The sequence below is a fragment of the Dama dama genome, chromosome 27 (assembly GCF_033118175.1).
Source record: "Dama dama isolate Ldn47 chromosome 27, ASM3311817v1, whole genome shotgun sequence".
Taxonomy (NCBI): Eukaryota; Metazoa; Chordata; class Mammalia; order Artiodactyla; family Cervidae; genus Dama; species Dama dama.
The window spans coordinates 19,216,083-19,238,543 of record NC_083707.1 but is presented as its reverse complement, the minus strand read 5'-3'; positions in this window follow the sequence as shown (position 1 = coordinate 19,238,543).

Here is a 22,461-nt window from a genome sequence, read left to right as displayed (position 1 = left end):
CAGGCCCTGGTTATAAAAACTCCCACTGCCCCAGAGAAAGCCAAGAAGAATAAGGGCCCAAAACCGGTCTTGCAAGAATCCTCGGACCGGAACCTGATTGACTTGGAGACGAAAATTAGGCCTCTGCCATATGCCCCTCCTCCATTGCAGGTGCCCCCAGGGGGAGGAGCCCCCCCCCCCCCCGGATGAATCAGAAGGGATAAGGAAACCCCGACCCCAGAGATGGAATAGAGGAAATAGGGGTGAGCAGGATCATGGGGACCCAGAGTTACCTTCATCTACTATACAGGCACTCCCCGTCCGGGTGGGACCAGCTAACCCAGATGGAGAGCAAACCTATCAGTACTGGCCCTTTTCCCATTTTGTTCACTCATAACCCCACCTGGGATGATTGCCAGCAGCTGTTGCAGGTGCTCTTCACCACGGAAGAACGGGAGCGAATCCTGGCAGAGGCGCAGAAACGGGTCCCGAGGGTCGATGGGAAACCAACTGCCCAGCCTCATCTCGTGGACGAGGGGGTTTCCTCTGTTGCGGCCTAACTGGGATTTTGAGCGAGTGGAAGGTAGGGAGCGTCTCCGAGTGTACCGCCAGACTCTAATGGCTGGCCTGCGGGCTGCAGCTAAAAAGCCAACAAATTTGGCAAAGGTAAATTTAGTAAGGCAAGAGCCCACTGAGAGCAAGTCAGCCTTCCTAGAGAGGCTAATGGAAGCCTTTAGGCAATATACACCCATGGACTCCCAGGCTGAGGAATCACGCGCTGCAGTTCTACTAGCGTTTGTGAATCAGGCAGCCCCAGATATTAGGAGGAAATTACAAAAGATAGAGGGGTTAGGAGAGCAGACAATACAAGACTTACTGAAAGCAGCTGAAAAGGTATTTAATAATAGGGAGACTCCCAAAAGAAAGGGAGGAAAGACTTTGTCGGGAGGAAAGGGAACTAGCTGAGAAGATCAGGAAAGAAGATAGGGAACATAGGGCGAAGGAAAACCAGAAGAACCAGAGAGAGCTAGCCAAGATTCTTTTTGTGGGGATGAAGGCCGGAACAGAATTGAGGGAGTCTCGAGGCCCCCAGATGGGAGAAACAGAGAAACCAAAAAGACAGGCCCTAAAGAAAGATCAGTGTGCTTACTGCAAAGAATGGGGGCACTAGAAAAATGAGTGCCCTAAGAGGGACTCGAAGAGAGGAACAACCCAGAGAGAAAAAAATTTTCCCTGGAACTCGAGTTCTATATGCAGGGGAAGACAGTGACTAGGGGAGTCGAGACTCGGCACCCCTCCCTGAGTCCTGGGTAACCATACATGTGGAGGGGAAACCCGTTGGCTTCATGGTGGACACTGGCGCCCAGCACTCTGTTTTAAATAAAAAACTGGGACCAATGTCTAAAAAACACCAGCTTGGTGCAGGGAGCCACGGGGACAAAAAAAATATTGTTGGACCACAGAATGGAAAATAAATCTGGGGACCCACCAGGTGTCCCATTCGTTTTTGGTGATACCAGAATGCCCAGCCCCTCTACTTGGACGGGACTTGTTGACTAAAGTTAATGCTCAGATCCATTTTGACCCTGGGGGAATGTCAGTCACGGATGGACTTGGACAGCCGATACATGTCTTGTCTCTAGCTTTAAGAGATGAATACAGACTTTTTGTGCCTAAGCCCTCAGAGGTTATAGCACCAGATATACAACCGTGGGTCCACAAATACCCGTCGGCATGGGCAGAAACAGCAGGAATGGGACTGGCTAAACAGAGACATCCGGTCATCATCGAACTAAAAGCCGAGGCGACTCCTGTGAGGGTGAGGGAATACCCTATGAGCCAGGAGGCTCGGCGGGGGATCACTTCCCACATTCGACGGCTCATGGATGCCGGAATTCTCAAGCGGTGCCAATCCCCTTGGAACACCCCCTTACTACCGGTGAAGAAGCCGGGGAGTACGGATTACAGACCTGTCCAGGACCTATGAGAAGTCAACAAGCGGGTGAGTGACATACACCCTAATGTCCCCAACCCGTATACCCTCCTGAGCAGTCTGCTGCCTGAGTACACTTGGTACACTGTGTTGGACTTGAAAGATGCTTTTTTCAGCCTACCCCTGGCGGCCCAGAGCCAGGAAATATTTGCCTTTGAGTGGACTGAGGGGGAAGGCCAACCGGTAGTACAACTAACTTGGACCCACCTCCCACAAGGGTTCAAAAACTCCCCTACCTTGTTTAATGAGGCTTTGAGTGAGGACCTCTATGAATATCGGACTCGCCACCCAGAGGTCATCCTGCTGCAATATGTGGATGACCTTATGTTGGCTGGAACCACAGAGGAGGCATGCAGCCGTGCCACCGGTGACCTCTTACAGACTCTAGGCACCTTGAGACATCGTGCTAGCGCAAAGAAGGCGCAAATATCCCGGCAAGAGGTCACCTATTTGGGGTATAAGATCAGGCAGGGACAAAGGTGGCTAACTCAGGCCATGAAAGAAACAATATTGCAGATACCAGAGCCCAAGACCCCCCTCCCCCCCCCCCCCCCCCCCCCGCCAAGTGAGAGAGTTTTTGGAGACTGTTGGATATTGTAGACTATGGATCATGGGGTTTGCTGAGAAGGCCCGGCCCTCGTATGAGGGAAGTAAAGAGACCCCAAACTGGACTTGGACTGAGCCAATGAAACAGGCTTTCCAGACACTCAGACGGGCCCTACTAGAAGCCCCAGCCCTTGCCCTACCTAATCCAAATAAGGCATTCCAGCTGTTTGTAGATGAAAAGCAAGGAATAGGAAAGGGGGTCTTGACGCAACAATGGGGACCATGGAAGCGGCCGGTAGCATACCTTTCAAAGCGATTGGACCCGGTGGCCTCTGGGTGGCCCCCTTGCCTCCGCATCATTGCAGCCACTGCCCTCCTCGTCCGCGACGCGGACAAGTTGACGTATGGACAGCAACTCTGGGTTTACACCCCCCACGCCATCGAAGGGGTTCTAAAGCAGCTGCCGGGTACGTGGATCTCCAATGCCCGTTTGACACATTACCAGGCCCTGCTACTTGATGCCCCACGGGTGCGTTTTCAGACCCCTTGCTTCCTGAATCCAGCCACGCTTCTACCTAACCCAGAGAAGGACCACCCTCTCCATGATTGCAGTGAGATACTGGCTGAGACCCTGGCGGCTCGAAAAGACTTAACTGATGTGCTGCTAAACAGTAGTGAGCTAGTATGGTTCACTGATGGGAGCAGCTATGTAAAAGATGGACAAAGGAAGGCGGGAACCGCTATAGTTGATGATTCAGGACAGACAATATGGGCTGAGACACTTCCCCCAAACACGTCTGCACAAAAAGCAGAGTTGATTGCCCTAATACAGGCTCTGGAACAAGCAAAAGGGAAGAGAGTCACCATTTTTATGGACAGCCGATATGCTTTTAGCACTGTCCATATTCAAGGTCCGATATACCAGGAAAGGGGATTTAGAACAGCGGAGGGAAAAGAAGTCAAGAATTTGCCCGAGATCCGCAGGCTCCTGAAAGCTATTCAACTGCCCCGGGCAGTAGCAATTGTACATGTCCCCGGTCACCAGAAAGGAGAAGACCCTAGGGCATGGGGCAATCAGGCTGCTGATGCGGCCGCTGGAGAAGCGGCCAGCCAGGACTATGCTGCCCCCATATTAGCCATGGGACTTCCACCTCCTGGTATGGGGACTCTGCCGCCAGTCCCTGACTATTCCTTCCCCGACCTCGTTTGGATCAACGAGGATACCACCCTCCAGAAGGATGAAAAAGATGGATGGTACCGAGATCAAAACAACAACCTGATATTGCCTGCCATCCTGGGTCGTCACCTAGGTGAACACCTGCATACAACTACACACTTGGGGGAGAAAAAGACCTTGACACTTCTCCAGACAGCCTGCCTGAGGTTCCCTTGACAAAATGCAACTGTATGAGAGATAATCCAGGCTTGCAAAGCGTGCCAGCTGATGAGGACAGGGAAAAGGCAGCACACTGGAACGAGGTACCGATGGAAACAGCCAGGGCAACACAGAGAGATAGATTTCACTGAGGTAAGACCAGGCAAGTACGGGTATCGCTGTCTGTTGGTTCTGGTAGATACTTTCTTGGGATGGGTAGAAGCCTTCCCCACTAAGGGAGAGACAGCAACAGTGGTTGCTAAAAAGATCTTAGAGGAGATAGTGCCTAGGTACGGGCTGCCAGTGACTATGGGCTCTGATAATGGGCCTACCTTTGTGAGCCAGATTGTACAAGGGCTGGCCCAAGCTCTGGGGACAAAATGGAATTTACATTGTGAATATAATCCCCAGAGCTCAGGACAGGTTGAGAGAATGAATCGGACCCTAAAAGAAACTTTGACAAAGTTGGCAATGGAGACTGGTGGGGACTGGGTGACCCTCCTTCCCTTCGCGCTCTTTCGAGTGCGTAACACCCCTTATAAGCTGAATCTTACCCCTTTTGAGATTCTGTATGGAAGACCCCCTCCTGTGTGTCCTATATTCGAGGGAAAATGCCTACCACCCCCTACCTTGGGACAATTCCAGCAATCACTGATGGCATTAAGTAAGGTGCATAGCCATGTTTGGAAATTAATTCGAGATACACGAGGGAACAAGCAAGGGAACCATCCCCTCACATAATATTGGCCCGGGTGATTGGGTTTGGGTAAAACGACACCAATCTAAAACATTAGAACCTAGATGGAAAGGCCCTTATGTTGTTCTCCTTACCACTCCTACTGCTGTTAAGGTCGACGGGATCGGGCCCTGGGTTCACTGCAATCACGTGAGGCAAGCCACCCCGGAAGAACAAGAGATGGCACAAGCAGAATGGGAGGCAAGACCTCACCCGTCAAACCCTTTGAAACTGAAACTCATATGACGGGAGCCCTCTCAACTCTCCTGCTTATAACAGTTTTCATCGGCTCAGGAGCAACCAGCCACAACCCCCATCAGCCAGCTAACCTGACTTGGGTGATCTACAATCCTGAGACTGGAGAAGTGCTTAATTCGAGCTCCAACGTGGCGCCCAAAGGGACATGGTGGCCAGTACTCAGTACTGACCTTTGATTTGTGCGTGCTGGCGGCTGACGGTAATGGGTTTGGTCCCCACCAACTGACCAAGTTCTTTGCCCACGGCTCTTTCAGTCTGTTCACCCATAACTGTGAGTGAAAAGGCCCACAGTACTACAAATAGGTGTCTGTCTATGTCTGCACGGGGGGAAGAAGGGATCGGAACCAAATTGAAAAATGTGGGGGAGTTGACTCTTTTTATTGCACCCCTTGGGGTTGCGAAACCACGGGAACAGCCCATTTTGCACCTCCAAGAATCCTTGAGCTCCTTGGCTGAAGTAGTGTTACAGAATAGGAAAGGTTTAGATTTGTTGTTTCTGCAACAAGAAAGATTATGTGCAACACTGGGAAAAAAAATGCTGTTTCTATATCGACCATTCAGGGGTGGTACAAAAATCTCTCCAGAAAGTAAGAGAGAGACTAGCCCAGCGAAAGAGAGAACGAGAAGCCCAACAAGGCTGGTTTAAATCTTGGTTTCAGCGCTCCCCCTGGTTGACCACTTTGATTTCCACCCTCCTGGGTCCACTCATAATATTAATATTGTTACTGACCTTTGGTCCATGTATTTTAAACCGTCTGGTCTCATTTATTAGGGAGCGCCTAAATACCATCCAAATTATGATATTGAGACAACAATATCAGTCAATTTCACAGGGTAAAGAGGAAGATTGCTCTACTTGAACAACAGACAGGGGGGAGATGTGAGGCTGTCACGGCTAACGCCATGGCAGGCAGCCTAGATTAGGAGTAGGCCTGGTTTCCCGGGGTAACATAATAATCAGGCCTCCTGGAGCCAGCCAATCAACATATGCCTAGCCAGAAGAAAGGGAACCTATCAGGGGAAAGCTGAAAGCCCCACGTTGGGCCAACAAAAATTACCTTGCAACTGTCTAACCAGTCAGCTTGCGCCAACTACCTGCTGCTTATTTTGACCTAATAAATACCCGAGAGAACTGGGGCTCGGGGCCTTTCGTCCTCACACACCTGGTGAGGGCGGGAGGCCCTGGCTCGAGTCAGTAATAAATTCCCCTATTGCGAGTTGCATTGTTTCGAGGAGTCTTCTTTCCCGACCGGGGACTCGGACTACAAGCAGAACAGAAATGATTATTATCGGTGTAGAGTAAGTTTCAAAAATTATTTGGAAAGTTTTGAGATTCTTTTCATTTTCTCAAACAAATTATAACTTGTGGAAACTTTTTCTTAACTGAGAATTTGAAGCAACTCAATGGTAAAACTCTTTCCTTGTGGGAAGTTAAACAATCTATCACAAACTTGTCAACATATTTCATGATTTTTTTCATTATTCACCTAATGTATTACTATGATAATCATATTTTCACAAGAAATTATGCATATCAAAAAGCTTATCAATTGTCATTTGTTATATGTATACAGTTTTATATAAACTTTTTAAACTTTGTCTTAGATTATTTTGTTTTTTCTCTCTTTTAGTCAGTTCAGTTGCTCAGTCATGTCCAACTTTTTGTGACCCCAAGGACTGTGGCATGCCAGGCTTTCCTCTTCATCACCAGCTCCTGGAACTTGCTCAAACTCATGTCCCTTGAGTCAGTAATGCCATCAACCATCTCATCCTCTGTTGTCCCCTTCTCTTGTCTTCAATCTTTCTCAGCATCAGGATCTTTTCCAATGAGTCAATTCTTCGCATCATGTGGCTAAAGTATTGGAGCTTCAGGTTCAGCACAAGTCCTTCCAGTGAATATTCCAGACCAATTTCCTTTAGAATTAACTGGTTTGATCTCCTTGCAATCCAAGGGATTATCAAGTCTTCTCCAACACCACAGTTCAAAAGCATCAATTCTTTGGCGGTCAGCTTTCTTTATAGTCCAACTCTCACACCCATACATTTCTTTAAAGTTTCATAATTTTGTGCATTTTTATCTTGCTTTAAATAAGCAGTTTTGAATTTAACATACATGCCTCATGTTTTAACTTAACACATTTATTAGCTATTTTATTTTATTTTTTCTGTAAATAGGGTTGTCCTATTTGGAAAGCATTTTAGCTATTCCTTTCCAAAATGTCTGACAAAAAATATATTTCAGTACTTTTTTTGTTTTTTAATAATGAAAGAATATGAAGCTATAAATGTACTTTGGAAAAATTCTATGCATCTTGATCTCTGTTTGAGTTTTGTTTTAAAAATAATTTTAAAAATTAATAAAACTTACTATGTATTTTGTTTGGACTATGTTTTGTTCTATATGCTTGACATTTTTTTCATCAGTTGTCCTATTATGGAGATGACAAGAAAATATAAGTGAAGAACAGTTGAACAACAGTAGTTCTTCTTTGAGATTCCCTGGTTACTCAGGCAGTAAAGAATCCACCTGAATATATATATAAATATATATATATTTAAGTTTATATAAAATGTTATATATATTTTTATACACACACCTAAAATGAAGTTTAATTTGTAAATTAGGCAGAGTAATATTAAAAACAACAATAATAGAATACAACAGTTATAAAAATATACTGTGTAAAAGTTATATGAATGTGGTCTCTCTCAAAATATCTTATTGTATTATACTCTCTGTTCTTGTGATGATGTGAGATGATAAAGTCTCTATGTACTGAAATGAAGTGAGGTGAGTGGCACTAGGGCACTACTGATCTTCTGACAATATGCTGGAGAGGATCATGTAATTCACATGATCCTGGATCACTGAGTTAAGGTAATACCAATGGATGGAGTGCGGAGCTGTGAGATTTCATCATGTTACTCAGAACAGTGTGTAATTTAAACGTATGAATTGTTTATTTCTGGAATTTTTCATTTAATGTTTTTAGACCAAGGTTGACCATGGGTAAATGAAGTCACAGAGAGATTGTAGATAATGGGGCCCTATTTCAATATGTCCAAGGTTATAACTTGAAGTGATGTGTCCAGAATATTAATGAGCAATTTACATATACTTGCCTAGAATGTTGTTTTGGAAGGGGGCAGTCATCCAAGAGTAATTGTTGTTTTGTTTATGTCTTTATTTGTTCATGCATTTATATGCTTGATTACCTATTATAAATTATACAGAGTTTAAAATGAATGGATTTTTAGCATTCTGTCTGACGAATTTTAATAAATACATAAACAAGTATAACCACCATCTCATCCAACCATGATGGAAATATGGAAACTTTCACTAACCTAGATATTCCCTTGAATATTTTTCAGATTTTCCCCGTTCCCCAACCACCGTTCTGACTCATATTGATATAAAATTTTATCTGTCCTAAGACTGTAAGGACGTGAACAATTTTTGTGCCTGACTTTAGCGGCTGAACTGGTAGAGAATCCTTCTGCAATGCAGGAGACTTGGTTTTGATCCCTGGGTTGGGAAGATCCCCTGGAGATAGGAACAGCCACCCACTCCAGTACTGTGGCCTGGAGAATTCTATGGACTGTATAGTTCATGGAGTCGCAAGGAGTTGGACATGACTGAACAACCTTCACTTTTCTTTATTTAAACATAAAAATTGATATTCCATTATTCAGTTTTATTAATCTACAATTCATCATTTTAACTTCTGGGGAATATTGTATGTCTGGATATGTTATAATTTTGTTTTATCCATTCTCCTGTTGATGGACATTTAAGTTACCACCAGTTTAGAACTCTTAGGGATAAATTCTCTCTCAGAATTCATCATCTTTTTATTTCTCTTAGTAACACCCTAAGAGAACTGTTGCAATACAAGGCAGATCTATTTTAATTTAAAAAAAAAAAAAAGGATTTTTGAAATAATTCCTACATTTGTGAAAGTTAAGTCACTCAGTTGTGTCCAACTCTTTGTGACCCTGTGGACTGTAGCCGACCAGGCTCCTCTGTCCATTGGGTTTTCCAGGCAAGAGTACTGGAGTGGGCTCCCATTTCTTTCTCCAGGGGATCTTCCTAACCCAGTCCTGAATTGCAGACAGACCCAACCTGGTCTCCTGCATTGCAGACAGACGCTTCACCATCTGAGCCTACCGGAGAAGCTACATTTGTAACTCCTCCTAAAATTTCTGAGATCCCATTTGTTCTATTTCCTCAAGAACACTTGGTAATGACATTTCAGAATTTATCAGTACTGTGCAGAAGAATTGATGCTTTTGAACTGTGGTGTTGGAAAAGACTCTTGAAAGTCCCTTGGACTGCAAGGAGATCCAACCAGTCCATCCTAAAGGAGATCAGTCCTGGGTGTTCATCGGAAGGACTGATGTTGAAGCTGAAACTTCAATACTTTGGCCACCTGATGCAAAGAGCTGACTCACTGGAAAAGACCTTAATGCTGGGAAAGATTGAGGGCAGGAGGAGAAGAGGATGACAGAGGATGAGATGGTTGGATGGCATCATTGACTAGATGGACATGGGTTTGGGTGGACTCCAGGAGTTGGTGATGGACAGGGAGGCCTGGTGTGCTGCAGTTCATGGGGTCTCAAAGAGTAGGACACGACTGAACTGAACTGAACTGAATAGATATGAATTGGTAATTCATAATCTAAAGTTTCTATTTTCTTATATCTATAATATCAAATTATTGTATTGTTTTTCTTTAACCTTTTATTTTATGTTGATATATAGTTGATTAACAGTGTTGTGTTAATTTCAGGTGTACCTCAAATTATATATAGAGAGAGATTTATAGATTTATAAATAGATTTATATATATAGAGAGAGATTTATATATATATATATTCTTTTTCAAAACTTTTTTCCCATTACGTTGTTACATAATATTGAGCAGAGTTCCCTGTGCTACACAGTAGGTCCTTGTTGGATATCCACTTTAGCTATAGTGGTGTGAACATGTCAATCCTATCCTTCCTAACTCTCCCTTCCTCCCACTCTTACCCTCTACCCCGATAACCATACATTTGTTCTCTAAGTCTGTGAGTCTGTTTCTGTCTTGTAAATAAGTTCATTTGTATCATTTTATTTTAGATTCTATATGAGAGATATCATATATTTCTTTCTCTGCTTGACTTATTTCACTAGATATGACATTCTCTAGGCCCATCCATGCACTGCAAATGACATTATTTCATTCTTTTTAATGCCTGAGAAATATTCCATTGCATATTTCTAACTCTATCCATTTCTCTGTCAGTGGACACTAAGTTTGCTTCCATATATTGGCCAATGTAAACAGAGCAGCAATGGAACTGGTCCAAAAAATTGCAGAGGAAGGAAAACTGACAAACTCATTCCATGAGGCCACCATCACCTTATACCAAAAACAGGCAAAGATACCACATTTAAAAAAAGAGAGAGAGAGAGAAAAAAAAAAAAGAAAAAGAAAATTATAAGCAAGCCAATATCATTGATAAACATAGATGTAAAAACCGTCAACAAAAAACTAGCAAATGTAATCCAACAATACATCAAAAAGATCATGTGCCATGATCAAGTGGGATTTATCCCAGAGATGCAAAGATTTAATATCTGCAAGTCACTATGATACACCACATCAGCAAACTGAAGAATAAAAACCATAAATCATCTCAATAGATGCAGAAAAAAAACTGTTGACAAATTTCAACACCCATTTATAATAAAAACTCTCCAGAGAGTGGGCATAGAGGGAATGTACCTCAACATAATAAAGGCTATATATGGCAAACCTACAGCTAACATAATCAACAGTGAAAAGGTGAAAACATTTCCTCTAAGATCAGGAATAAGACAAGGCCACTTTTATTAAAACTTTTTAAATGTGTTTCTTATTTATTATTTTAATATTATTATTTTATAAAGTTCACAAATGTTTTGCATTTTTGAATTTTTGTCTTTTTAATGAGCTGTAGGAGTTATCAACGTTTTCTGATACAAGTCACTCATATATTTATGGAAAATATTTCCCTCAATTTGTGGCTTATAGTTTCATTTTTAATGATTTATTTGGAAAAGAAGATATATTTTGATATAATCTAGTTTGCTGCTTTTTTCTTTTGTTCTTAGCTTTTTTGTCTTATCTAAAAATCTAACCTGAGGTTATTTAATATTTTCCTCTGCTTTGTTTGAAAGCTTTATATATAGTTCAGCTTTTATGTTTCAGTTTACCTATGATCATTTCAAATGAATGTTTGTGTACAATGTCAAGTAGAGGACTGAGGTTCACTTTTTTTTTCTTTCATACAGAAACCTATTTTTCTAGGATCCTGTGTTGAAAGGATTTGCTTTTGTCTTTTTTTGTATGTGTTTTTTTTTTTTTTTTTGATCTCCCTGTAACTTGACACCTGTACTAAAAATAAACTTTGGTCAAATAAACACGTGAAATAGTTTTTGCAAATATTTGTTGAGTTTAATTGTATTCTTTAGGCTTATAAGTCTTAAATATAATTTTCTTACAGTATTCTTGTCAGTTTTGTGATAATGCTCCTACTCTTATATCTAATACTGTAAGTTGTAATATTACCTTTTCCTTATCATTCTTCCTGGTTTTCTCAATTTCCTTAACATATATAAAATATTTTCATTTTTTGTTGATTTTTCTCTATTGCTTTTCCATTTTCTATAACACTGATTTTTTCCTTTTTTTTTTTTTTTAATTTTCTGCTTACTTTGGATTTATTTGCACAAATTTTTCTAGATTTTCAAGTTGGGGACTTAGATTGTTAATTGTAAAGAATTATTTTGCTCTAATATGAACATTAGGCTTCCCTCATAGCTCAGTCGGTAAAGAATCAGCTGCAATGCAGGAGACCCAAGTCCTATTCCTGGTTTGGGAAGATCCCCTGGAGAAGGAAAAGGCAACCCACTCCAGTATTCTTGCCTGGAGAATCCCATGGACAGAGGAGACTGGCAGGCTACCTTCCATGTGGTCGCAAGAGTCGATAGGACTTAATGACTAAACCACCACCAATATGAACATTTTAAAATACACATTTCTTTTGAAATATCCCACCCTCACATTCTCCCACAGAACAGCTGTATACTATCTATGGTGAAACAGATCACCAGCCCAGGTGGGATGCATGAGACAAGTGCTCGGACCTGGTGCACTGGGAAGACCCAGAGGAATTGGGTGGAGAGGGAGGTGGGAGGGGGGATTGGGATGGGGAATACGTGTAAATCTATGGCTGATTCATATCAATGTATGACCAAAAAAAAAAAAATAATAATAATAATAATAAAAAAACACTTTTAAGTAAAAAAAAAATAAATAAATAAAATACACATTTCTAATTGTTTTAGAAATGGTATTCAAATGGTATTTGAATGGTATTATGCTCTTTTTTATTCTCATTCATACTGAACTACTGTCTTATGTGCATTGTAATTTCTTCTCTGACATATTAGTTATTTAAAATAGGAACTTAGGAACATTAGGAACTTCCCTGGTGGTCCAGAGGTTCAGACTTGCCACTTCTGCTTCAGGGAGCACAGGTTAGATTCCTTGACTGGAGAACTAAAATCCCACATGCTGCATGGCAGAGAGGAAAAATAAAAATTAAAAATAATGGTGTTGCTGTAATTTCAAATAAAGAGTACATGCTATGATTTCACTATTTTGAAATTTGTTGAGTTGTTTTTTGAGGGGGAGGGCACACAGTACATTGTCTGTCTTCTTGATAACTCTTCCTTGAGCGCTTGAAGAAAATGTGTATTTTGCACTGTTGAATTTAGGATAGTATAAATATCAATTTGGTAATTTTGTTTCTTTGCATTTTTATTCTTGGCTCATGGATCCAAATACTAGTCCAGTACAATGTTGAATAGAAGTTGGGACATACATCCTTGTCTTATTCAGTCTTAAGAAAGTATGTATTCTTTCATTAGGCATACTATCCCTGGACATTATCTGACCAGGCTTGTGGAGTTTTTCTTTATTTAGTCATTTCCTCATACTTAGTAAATACTCAAGTGGAATCCATAACGATTTGGGGAAGTCTTTCTCTAAGTAATCTATCCATTTTGTGTTTCTGCTCCACAAGTTCTAGCTGCCTCAGCCTCCTGAACTCCTACTCACAACTCAATGCAACAGAATCACTAAGTTCAGAGTTATTTCTTCCTCTTGTTGAAAGTGTTTTGGGTTTCCCAATGATTTTGAAATCTCAACAGAGAAAAATGGGGTTCCAATAGAGTTCATCTCATTTGTTTCCCTCCATACATGATCTCAGTGCTAAGTTGCCAATTTTTAAAGAGCTAAAATTATTTCCATGCATTTTGTTCAGTACTCCAGTTGTTTATATTGGGCATCAAGTCCAGTACTTTTTACTTCATCTTGCCTAGAAACAGTTTTACCCTTTTTTATATACTATACTAATTATTACCACACTGAGTATTTGCTGCATTAACTGCCTATATCTAATGCTAATAGATACATGTTAGAAGATTCATAAGAAATATGTTTCTGGGTATCTTAAAATATATATATAATTTGCTGATAAATGACTTGATGCATGAAATTGTGTGATCATTGTACAAAGGCTACACATATTTTGAAAAGAGTCTTTTCATTAAAACCTAAGGAAACTGTTTTAGATTTCATATTGTCCAGCAAATAATATTTCCAATGTGTGCTTACATTTCTTAACACTATCCATGCTGTTTCCCTAGAGAATACTTTCTCTTGGCCTTAATTCCCCCTTGATTTTGAGATTTAATATTTTTGTATGTAGGTTTAAATTAATTTACACTGATTTTGCTAATAAGTTTGTATTTTATTTTATATGCTGTCCTTTTAAATATTCTTTGTATGTATATTACTCTTTTGTAGTTGTTTACTATATAAATATTCATTAATGTTATCTATCATTAAAAATGATAAAATAGATTAAATTTATATGTTAATGTGTTGAAGCTTTGTGAAGTTAAATAACACAAGAACCTGCAACTGAAGTAAGGATGGTTAAACCCAAAGTTCATCTTTTTAAATAGTATACAAAACTTGATTATGTCAGTGATCTCCTTTATTTTTATTAACCATATTTTCTTTTCATATCCAGTTATTCTGTCCTACTCCATTCTGCTCAAGAGTTTGTTCATTATTTAAAATATTATCATGACATTTTGTACTGTTATGAAGACATATGGATGTCTAAAATTTTATTTGATAATTTTAGTAAATTAGAAATACGCTCTTATTTCAAGATTTCAGAATGCATATCTTTCTCCTTAACAGAGCATTTACAGGGTACTTTAAAGAAGTATAAGTCATTTATGTAACTTCTGTAAGTTCTCTTATAGACTAGTAAACCTTATTTGTTAGTGTCTTTTCAAATTCTTGTACCCAAAACCTAAAAAGCAGAAAATGCCACAGCAATGAATAGGTATCAATAGATTCTTTTTTGCATGCATTTATAAAATCTGCAAAAATAATACAGAATTTTTGTGCCTGTAAATAAATGAGATTGTTTAGTCATTAAGTTGTGTCTGAATATTTGCAACCTCAGGGACTGCAGCATGCTAGGTCTCCCTGTCCTTCACTATCTCTCAGAATTTGCTCAAATTCATGAATATTCATTTACCAGAAAAGGGTCTGTTATTCCCATCTCTTCAAGAATTTTCCAGTTTGTTGTGATCCATACAGTCAAAAGTTTTAGGGTAGTTAATGAAGCAGAAGTAGGTGTTTTTCTAGAATTTCCTTGCTTTCTCTATGATTCAGTGAATGTTGGCAATTTGGTCTCTGCTTCCTCTGCCTTTTCTAAACCCAGCTTGTACATCTGGAGGTTCTTAGTTCATGTACTGCTGAAGCCTAGCTTGAAGGATTTTGAACATTACCTTGCTAAGATGTGAAATGAGTGCAATTGTGGAGTAGTTTGAACATTCTTTGGCATTGCTATTCTTTGAGATTGGAATGGAAACTGACCTTTTCTAGTCCAGTGGCCACTGCTGACTTTTTTCAAGTTTACTGACTTATTGAGGGCAGCACTTTAGCAGCATCATGTTTTAGGGTTTTAAATAGCACAGCTGAAATTCCATCACTTCCACTAGTTTTGTTCATAGCAATGCTTCCTAAGGTCCACTTGATTTCACACTCCAGTATGTCAGGCTCTAAATGAGTGACCACACCATCGTGGTTATCTGGGTCATTAAGACATTTTTGGTATAGTTTTTCTGTGTGTTCTTGCCCTTGCCACCTCTTCTTAATCACTTATGCTTCTGTTGGATTCTTAGGATTTCTATCCTTTATTATGTCCATCATTGCATGAAATATTCCCTTGATATCTCCAATTTTCTTAAAGAGATCTGTAGTCTTTTCTATTGTTTTCCTCTATTTCTTTGCATTATTCACTTAAGAAGTCTTTCTTATCTCTCCTTGCTATTTTCTGGAACTCTGCATTCATTGGGTGTATCTTTCTTTTTCTCCCTTCCCTTTCACTTCTCTTCTTTTCTCAGCTAATTATAAAGCCTCTTGAGACAACCACTTTGACTTTTTGCATTTCTTTTTCTTTGGGATGGCTTTGGTCACTGTCTTCTGTACAATGTTACAAAACTCTGTCCATAGTTCTTCAAGAAGTCTATCAGATCTAATCCCTTGAATATATTCATCACTTCTATTGTAAATCATAAGGGATTTGATTTAGATTACACCTGAATGGCCTAGTGGTTTTCCCTACTTTCTTCAATTTTAGTCTAAATTTTCCAATAAGGAGTTTATGATCTGAGCCACAGTCAGCTCCAGATCTTGTTTTTGCTGATCGTATAGAGTTTCTCCATCTTTGGATCCACAGAATATAATCCATCTGATTTTGATATTAACCATCTGGTAATGTCCACGTGTAGAGTCTTCTCTTCTGTTGTTGGAGGAGAACATTTGCTTTGACCAGTGTGTTGTTTTGACGAAGCTCTGGTAGCCTACGCCTTGCTTCATTTTTTACACCAAAACCAAACTTGGCTGTTATTCCAGATATCTCTTGACTTCCTACTCTTTCATCCCAATCCCCTATGATGAAAAGGACATCTGCTTTTGTGTTAGTTCTAGGAGGCTTCTTAGATCTTCATAGAACCATTCAACTTCATCTTCTTGGGCATTAGTGCTTGAGGCATAGACTCAAATTACTCTGATGCTGAATGGTTCACCTTAGAAATGAACTGAGACCATTCTGTCTTTTTTTTTTTTTTTAAGATCAATAAATAGAATATGTGAACCATTTTTTGTTTTAATCTAACATTTCTTATTTTCTGGTTTAAACTCTCTCTTAGAGCAATAGCAAGTCCAATTGCTAGAATCAAGTGTCCATTCAATGACAGTGATGGTTTTAGGGATTTAAACACATAGCCTACTATTTTAACCCCTTGAATAACAAGTAAAAACTACAAACTTGAGCAAGTTGGGCTTTCTGCACATTTATTCTTCTCACCACTGCCATTAATCTGTAGGTGTTTTACAAGGGTCTTATTTCTCCTTGATCTATCACTCTCTTGTGAGTCAGATATAGTCATGCTCATTACTGGAGTTTGAATTAGCCTCTTCCTGCCCATGCCCCTATAAAAGAACATGTAACACAGGCCTACTCAGTATCCCTGCTCTATCTCATTGGTCCCAGGAAACAGTTTTAAGGATGAGAACACTAGCCATGTCAGGCCAGAAGCCTCCATGGGCTTGCACACCACAGATTGGAAAAATGTTTTCCTTTCTCAAGTGTTACTATTATGATAACACAAATCTGAAACCACCTGTGATATTCTTTGTAACCATTCAGGGCTAGACTACATGGGAATGAACCTAACATACTGGATGATAATGCTAACAGATGGAAGTGGGACAGAGAGAATGAGTCTGTAAGTCATAAACACCCCTGAGTCTAGACCATCTAGAGATGATTATGTAATTATATAAATGGGGAGGGAGGTTTGACAGAAGGTTTTCTATAAATGATTTACCATTTCCTTCTCCAGGGGATCTTCCCAACCCAGGGATTGAACCCAGCTCTCCCACATTGGAGGCAGACACTTTAACTTCTGAGCCACCAGGGAAGCCCTATAAATGATTAAATACTAAATATTTTAGTTTTGATGGCCAGGTGGTCTCTGTCTTGATTATTCAATTCAGCTCGTATAGTGTGAGAAGTCAAAGGCAATACATAAAGGAATGATTGTGCCTTTGTTCCAATAAAATTTATTTATAAAAAAGAGATAATGGCTGCTGGCCATAGTTTTCTTAAATAAATTTAAGAAAATAAATAAATAAATAATAGTTATATTATATATAATAATATAAATAATAATAATAAATAATAAATAAAAATAATAAATAAATAATAATAAACTTAAATAAAGTAATACATTCTTTTTTTTTCTTCCTTTAGTTAGAATTAAATATATGTCATTCGCTGTCATAAGATGTTGAACTCAGAGAAAAACTTTCAGTGTCGTATTTGTGGAAAGTGTATCTTCCATGAATATCTTCTGTAGACACTCAACCTGCCTTTCTTGCCCTATTTCCTGCTCTTTTTTGAGTAAATGCAGCATCATAATGGGAGTAAGATAAAAGTGAGATTGTGGCTTGGGGAGGGGACTAGTAATCTCTCCATTTAAAAAAAAAAAAAACCTGCTTTGTTCTCTGACTTAATTTCCTGGGTCTCTGAGGGGGATGCTTTCTCCCCATTTTATTTCCAGGGGATCAGCTGCTCCACTGAAGGAAGTGAACAACAGGAGAGCTGCCTATTATTTTCTCAGCCCAGCTCAATTGTCTTTGTACTTAATGTCAAATCTTTTCAGATAACAGCAAAAGATTTTCTGTCAGTTGAATTTTGGGGTATAGTGAGTTTTCACCACAAAAACTATGTTCTTCTGTCTTCTTTTTTTGAAAGCGTTTCACCAGAAAATGTAGAGTACCTGCATTTTGAGCTGCTGGTCCAATACTGTTTTGGACTGGGGCTTTGTTCAATATAATGAAATAAACATACCACACAGCTTTGGGGCATTTTTCTTTTTAGTCTGAAGTTATGGAAAATAGCTTCCTTGGTGACTCAGTAGGTAGAGAATCCGCCTGCAATGCAAGAGACCCGGGTTTGATCCCTGTGTCGAGAAGATCCTCTGGAGAAGGGAATGGCAAACAGTCCAGCATTCTTGCCTGGAAAATCTCACAGACAGAGGAGCCTGGCAGGCTACAGTCCATGGGGCTGCAAAGAGTCGGACACAACTGAACACACATACCATCATACGGAAAATAAAAGAGAGATGGAAGGGCAGACTCTAGAAGTAATTTTACTTTCCCAGAAGCCCCTGTGTCCCTCCAAAATTTCAGCAAATACACTAGAAAGAGTCTGATCCAGAAATAAGTGCTGGGATGAGTAATTCAAGCATATATGTATGTATATGAGGTATTAATCTCAATCTGGGGAGTGGTAATAAAAGAAGAGGCATTAATCAGAACTCTAATCAGTGAATTCTACAATAAGGTGGATCTCACCATATTTAGTTAGAAAAGCTCACATTGAGGCAATATCCAGGTAGTCACCATTTTCATACTGATTATATCAGGAAAAATGAGGGTAATGATTCAGATTTGGCAGCTGTGGTGTTCTCTTGTAAGAGAAACTAATAAAGGAACACTAAATCTTGATATACTTATCACATTTGGGCTATCAGGAGTATATAATCTTCTCCAAAGTTTCTTGGATTTGTTCAGTGTAGCATATTTCATCAGGAAGAAAAGTCCCCCTCACCCCGCCTTTTGGAGCGTTGCCTAAAGGAACAAACCTACATCTTCCCCAATTGTTGCATTTATTAAGTGCTCAAAAAAAAAAAAAAAAAAATCAAACATACATACATGCATATCAATTCACTTGGGGACAAAGCAAATTCCACATTTGTGGAAATGTTTGCAAGACATTTACTTATATGTAAAAGTATATGTTTTTAACCCATTACACATTGTCAACATTCCTTCTGATCTCAGACTGAGAGAATAAAACAAGTGAACAGGCAAAGAAAACTTTGCATCTAAAGTGCAATACAGAAAAAAAAAGTGTAGTACAGATAAATAGAGGTAAACACGTACACGTGTTGTTTGCATGCACACACACGTGTTCAGATAATTCCTACCTAAAGCTGAAATCGATGCAGACAACTATGGTCAGTTTTACCTTCAACTGTGAGCTAGCTCAGTTTACCAAGGACTGGGGAAGACAGAACATTATGAGGAACCATAGATACTATTGTCCCTGTGGGTGGACTTGCGGTGTGATTAATGGAACTGCTAAAGGTATATCTTCTAACAACACAAAGGGAATGGAGTAAGGAATATTTTATTTCAGTGCTCTTTCCCGTTTCAGGACATCTTCTGGATGCGAAGCCAAGGGTCGTCACATCACTGCACGTGCTCTCTCTGCGGTAACTAGAGGCCCAGGGACATTTTAAAATGCGCTCACCCTCAGGAGTCCAGCGGTGCTCCGCTGTCCACCTCCTTGAGCTTCCTCGGTGTTTTTTTTTTTTTTTTCTTTTACAGCATTTGATTTCGGAAAGAAATCATCTGAAGGTATTTCTTCTTAAAAATATTATGGTTTGGGGCTGGGCAGGGCGTGACTATGATGAAATTAGCACAGGGGCTATGGGGCTGGCGCTCCTGGGCTCCACCCGGCGGCCCTGGGCCTGGCGTCGCCCTCCGCTTGCCGGGAGGTCCCGTGGCCACTGCCCATCTACGTGCTGGTGTCCGCTGACTGCTATGCCCTGGGCACTGTGGGATACCGCGTGACCAGTTTTCACGGCTGCGAGGACGCCACCCTCGAACTGCAGAACCAAATCCAGGACCCTGGAACTGACTTGACCTGCGAGGGGATGTGCTCCTAGCACCCTAACTCCATTCTCACCTGGACAGCCTGCTCTTCCATCCCGGATTTAAATGCCAGTATATTCTCTGGTGTTTCCATTAGGGTCTATGTGTTCTTTGAATTCTTCCCAGTCAATATTGTATTCTATAAAAAGCGTGCTTTTGAGGAATAAAATTTCAATATCTTTGGATTAATGTAAGACTATTAGCATGAATATGTATGTATTTTATGCACACTGTTGGGAAACGAATTCTTAAAGATGTTGACTTCTTTGTAGAGTCCGAAGAAATCTACCAAATATTAGTATGACTTTCTGAACAGAGAATGTGAGCTTCAAGTGAGTAAGCTTTGTTTTGAGGTTTACTATTTCCCCACCAATAGCTTGGACAGTAGAAGTGAATACCTGAATCCAGTTTATCATTATTATTTCTAAATCTGTACTTATTTGGCTGCATCGGGTCTTAGTTGCATGCATGGGCTGTTCATTGTGGCAAGGGGCTTCTGTAGTTGCAGCTTGGGCTTCCGTCAGTAGTTGCAATGTGTGGGCTTAATTGCCCAGATCCCATGTGGGGCCTTTGTTTACCCAGCTAGAGATCAAAGCCATGTGGTCCTGTGCTGGCGGATGGATTCTTAATCACTGGACCACCAGAGAAGTCCCCCATTTCTCTTTAAGTCTGAAAATGAAAGACAGTATATGCTCTATGTACCACACTGGATTATCATAAACAAAATCAGAGAATGAGATAATTCTTCATTGTGTATTGGGCTACAAGAATTTTCACTGGAATAATGATTATTATTATTATTTTTTTTCCCTCACAGAGTTCATTGACCATCTTTCTGTTTCACAAAAGTCACAAGAACAATTTTAGACTCCTAAAGAGGGTTTTGTGTTGTTTTTTTTTTCCCCCTACAGAACACTCTTCTCACAGATATATGCATACTTTTTCCATCTCTCTACACAAATTTGTTCCTGATCAACATCTAAAACTGCCTCATTGTTCTTATCTTCATTCCAGTACGTTTCCTTGCCATGTTTTATTTTCATTGCTAACACGTATCATTGTCTGATATTATATATTTTTTCTACATGTATTTTATCTCCCTAAATTGACTTTCTTGTAATAACTGCTCTAACTCCTATTTTAGAATAATGAAGTCCATTAACCTGTAGAATAATCATATTCTAAAAGATTGACTCATATTAAAAAAAATAAAATTTTAGTCTTTATTACTGTAGGATAAAAATCTAGATTTATGCCCAATGGTGCCTACAAACATTCTTTACATCAACGTGCTTGACCAACAACATGTAAGCTTGGCCTTACACTTCAGAGATGCTTGACTCCTTTCCTTTAGCTGGGATTCACCCCTGCTAAACTCATAGCTTGAAAAAAATCTGTCAAATGTCTAAGGAAATGTTTACCATATATGGTCTTGCTGTTAACAGTTTCAGTCCAGATACTTAAATTATGTATTTATTTGTTTTAGCTGGAAGATATAGGCATCAGCAGAAATGTTTTTGAGTTTTTAGAGCTCTAAGCATGTAAGCCATTTTCATTGTATTCAATGCTTGTAGTTTTGTCAGTGGTATGCCTCTCACCAGTGACAAGAAAGTGAATTCAATCCACTGCTTTTAGAATGAAATGGCATTAATTAATTAATCTAGATTCTCTGTCACTATTGTTCCTTTGTCTACTTTAGCATTATAACTGGAAACTTTTATGGAAAAACACCACTGTATACTTTTTCATTCCTTAATTAAATAATTTTATTGCTTCTTCTTTGAAACCGTGCAATAGAGGAAAAATAGGAAAGTCAAATATTGGTTACAATTTAGAGAATAAAGAAATGCTGTGACTACTATCTCCATTGTTGAATTTAATGGCATAACAAAGTATTTGAGTAGATTTTATCTGAAAGTAGATAGTGAATAGCCAAAGAACAAACAAAAATTGGAGAACAACACTTCTTCTTCAATTGTTCTTGCCCTTGTTCTTAATGCATAGTCAGTCTTATTTTTATTGAATTATTCTCCTAATACATTTTGCAATAAGGATAAGGACCAACAGTGAACCCTCTTTCCAAAGAAATGAAAATGAGAACTGGGCATACAGAGCAGTCAGAGTAGCAGATGCTATGAGTGTATTTGTGCATAAAGTGTCTGCTAAGTGTTTGAAACAGACTTTGTGAATAATACAATAAAGAATAGTCCTCTAGAATTTCACTTGGAAATTAAGGCTTAAAAGCAAATAAGATTGTTGTTCTCCTTGGGGGATAAATTCATCTAGTAGAGTTGAATATTTTAGGTAGAAAAGTAGTGGTACAGACATGTACTCGTGGCTTTTGAAGTCTTAACATAAAATTAACATCCTTTAATCTCTATTGGCTCAATAAATGGTGTTGGAGAAGACTCTTAAGAGTCCCTTGGACTGCAAGGAGATCCAACCAGTCCATCCTAAAGGAAATAAGTCCTGAATTTTCATTGGAAGGACTGACGTTGAAGCTGAATCTCCAATAGTTTGGCCACCTGATGCAAAGAGCTGACTCATTTGAAAAGACCCTGTTGCTGTGAAACATTGAAGGCGGGAGGAGAAAGGGACGGCAGAGGATGAGAGGGTTGGATGGCATCACTGACTCAATAGACGTGAGTTTGAGTAAACTCCGGGA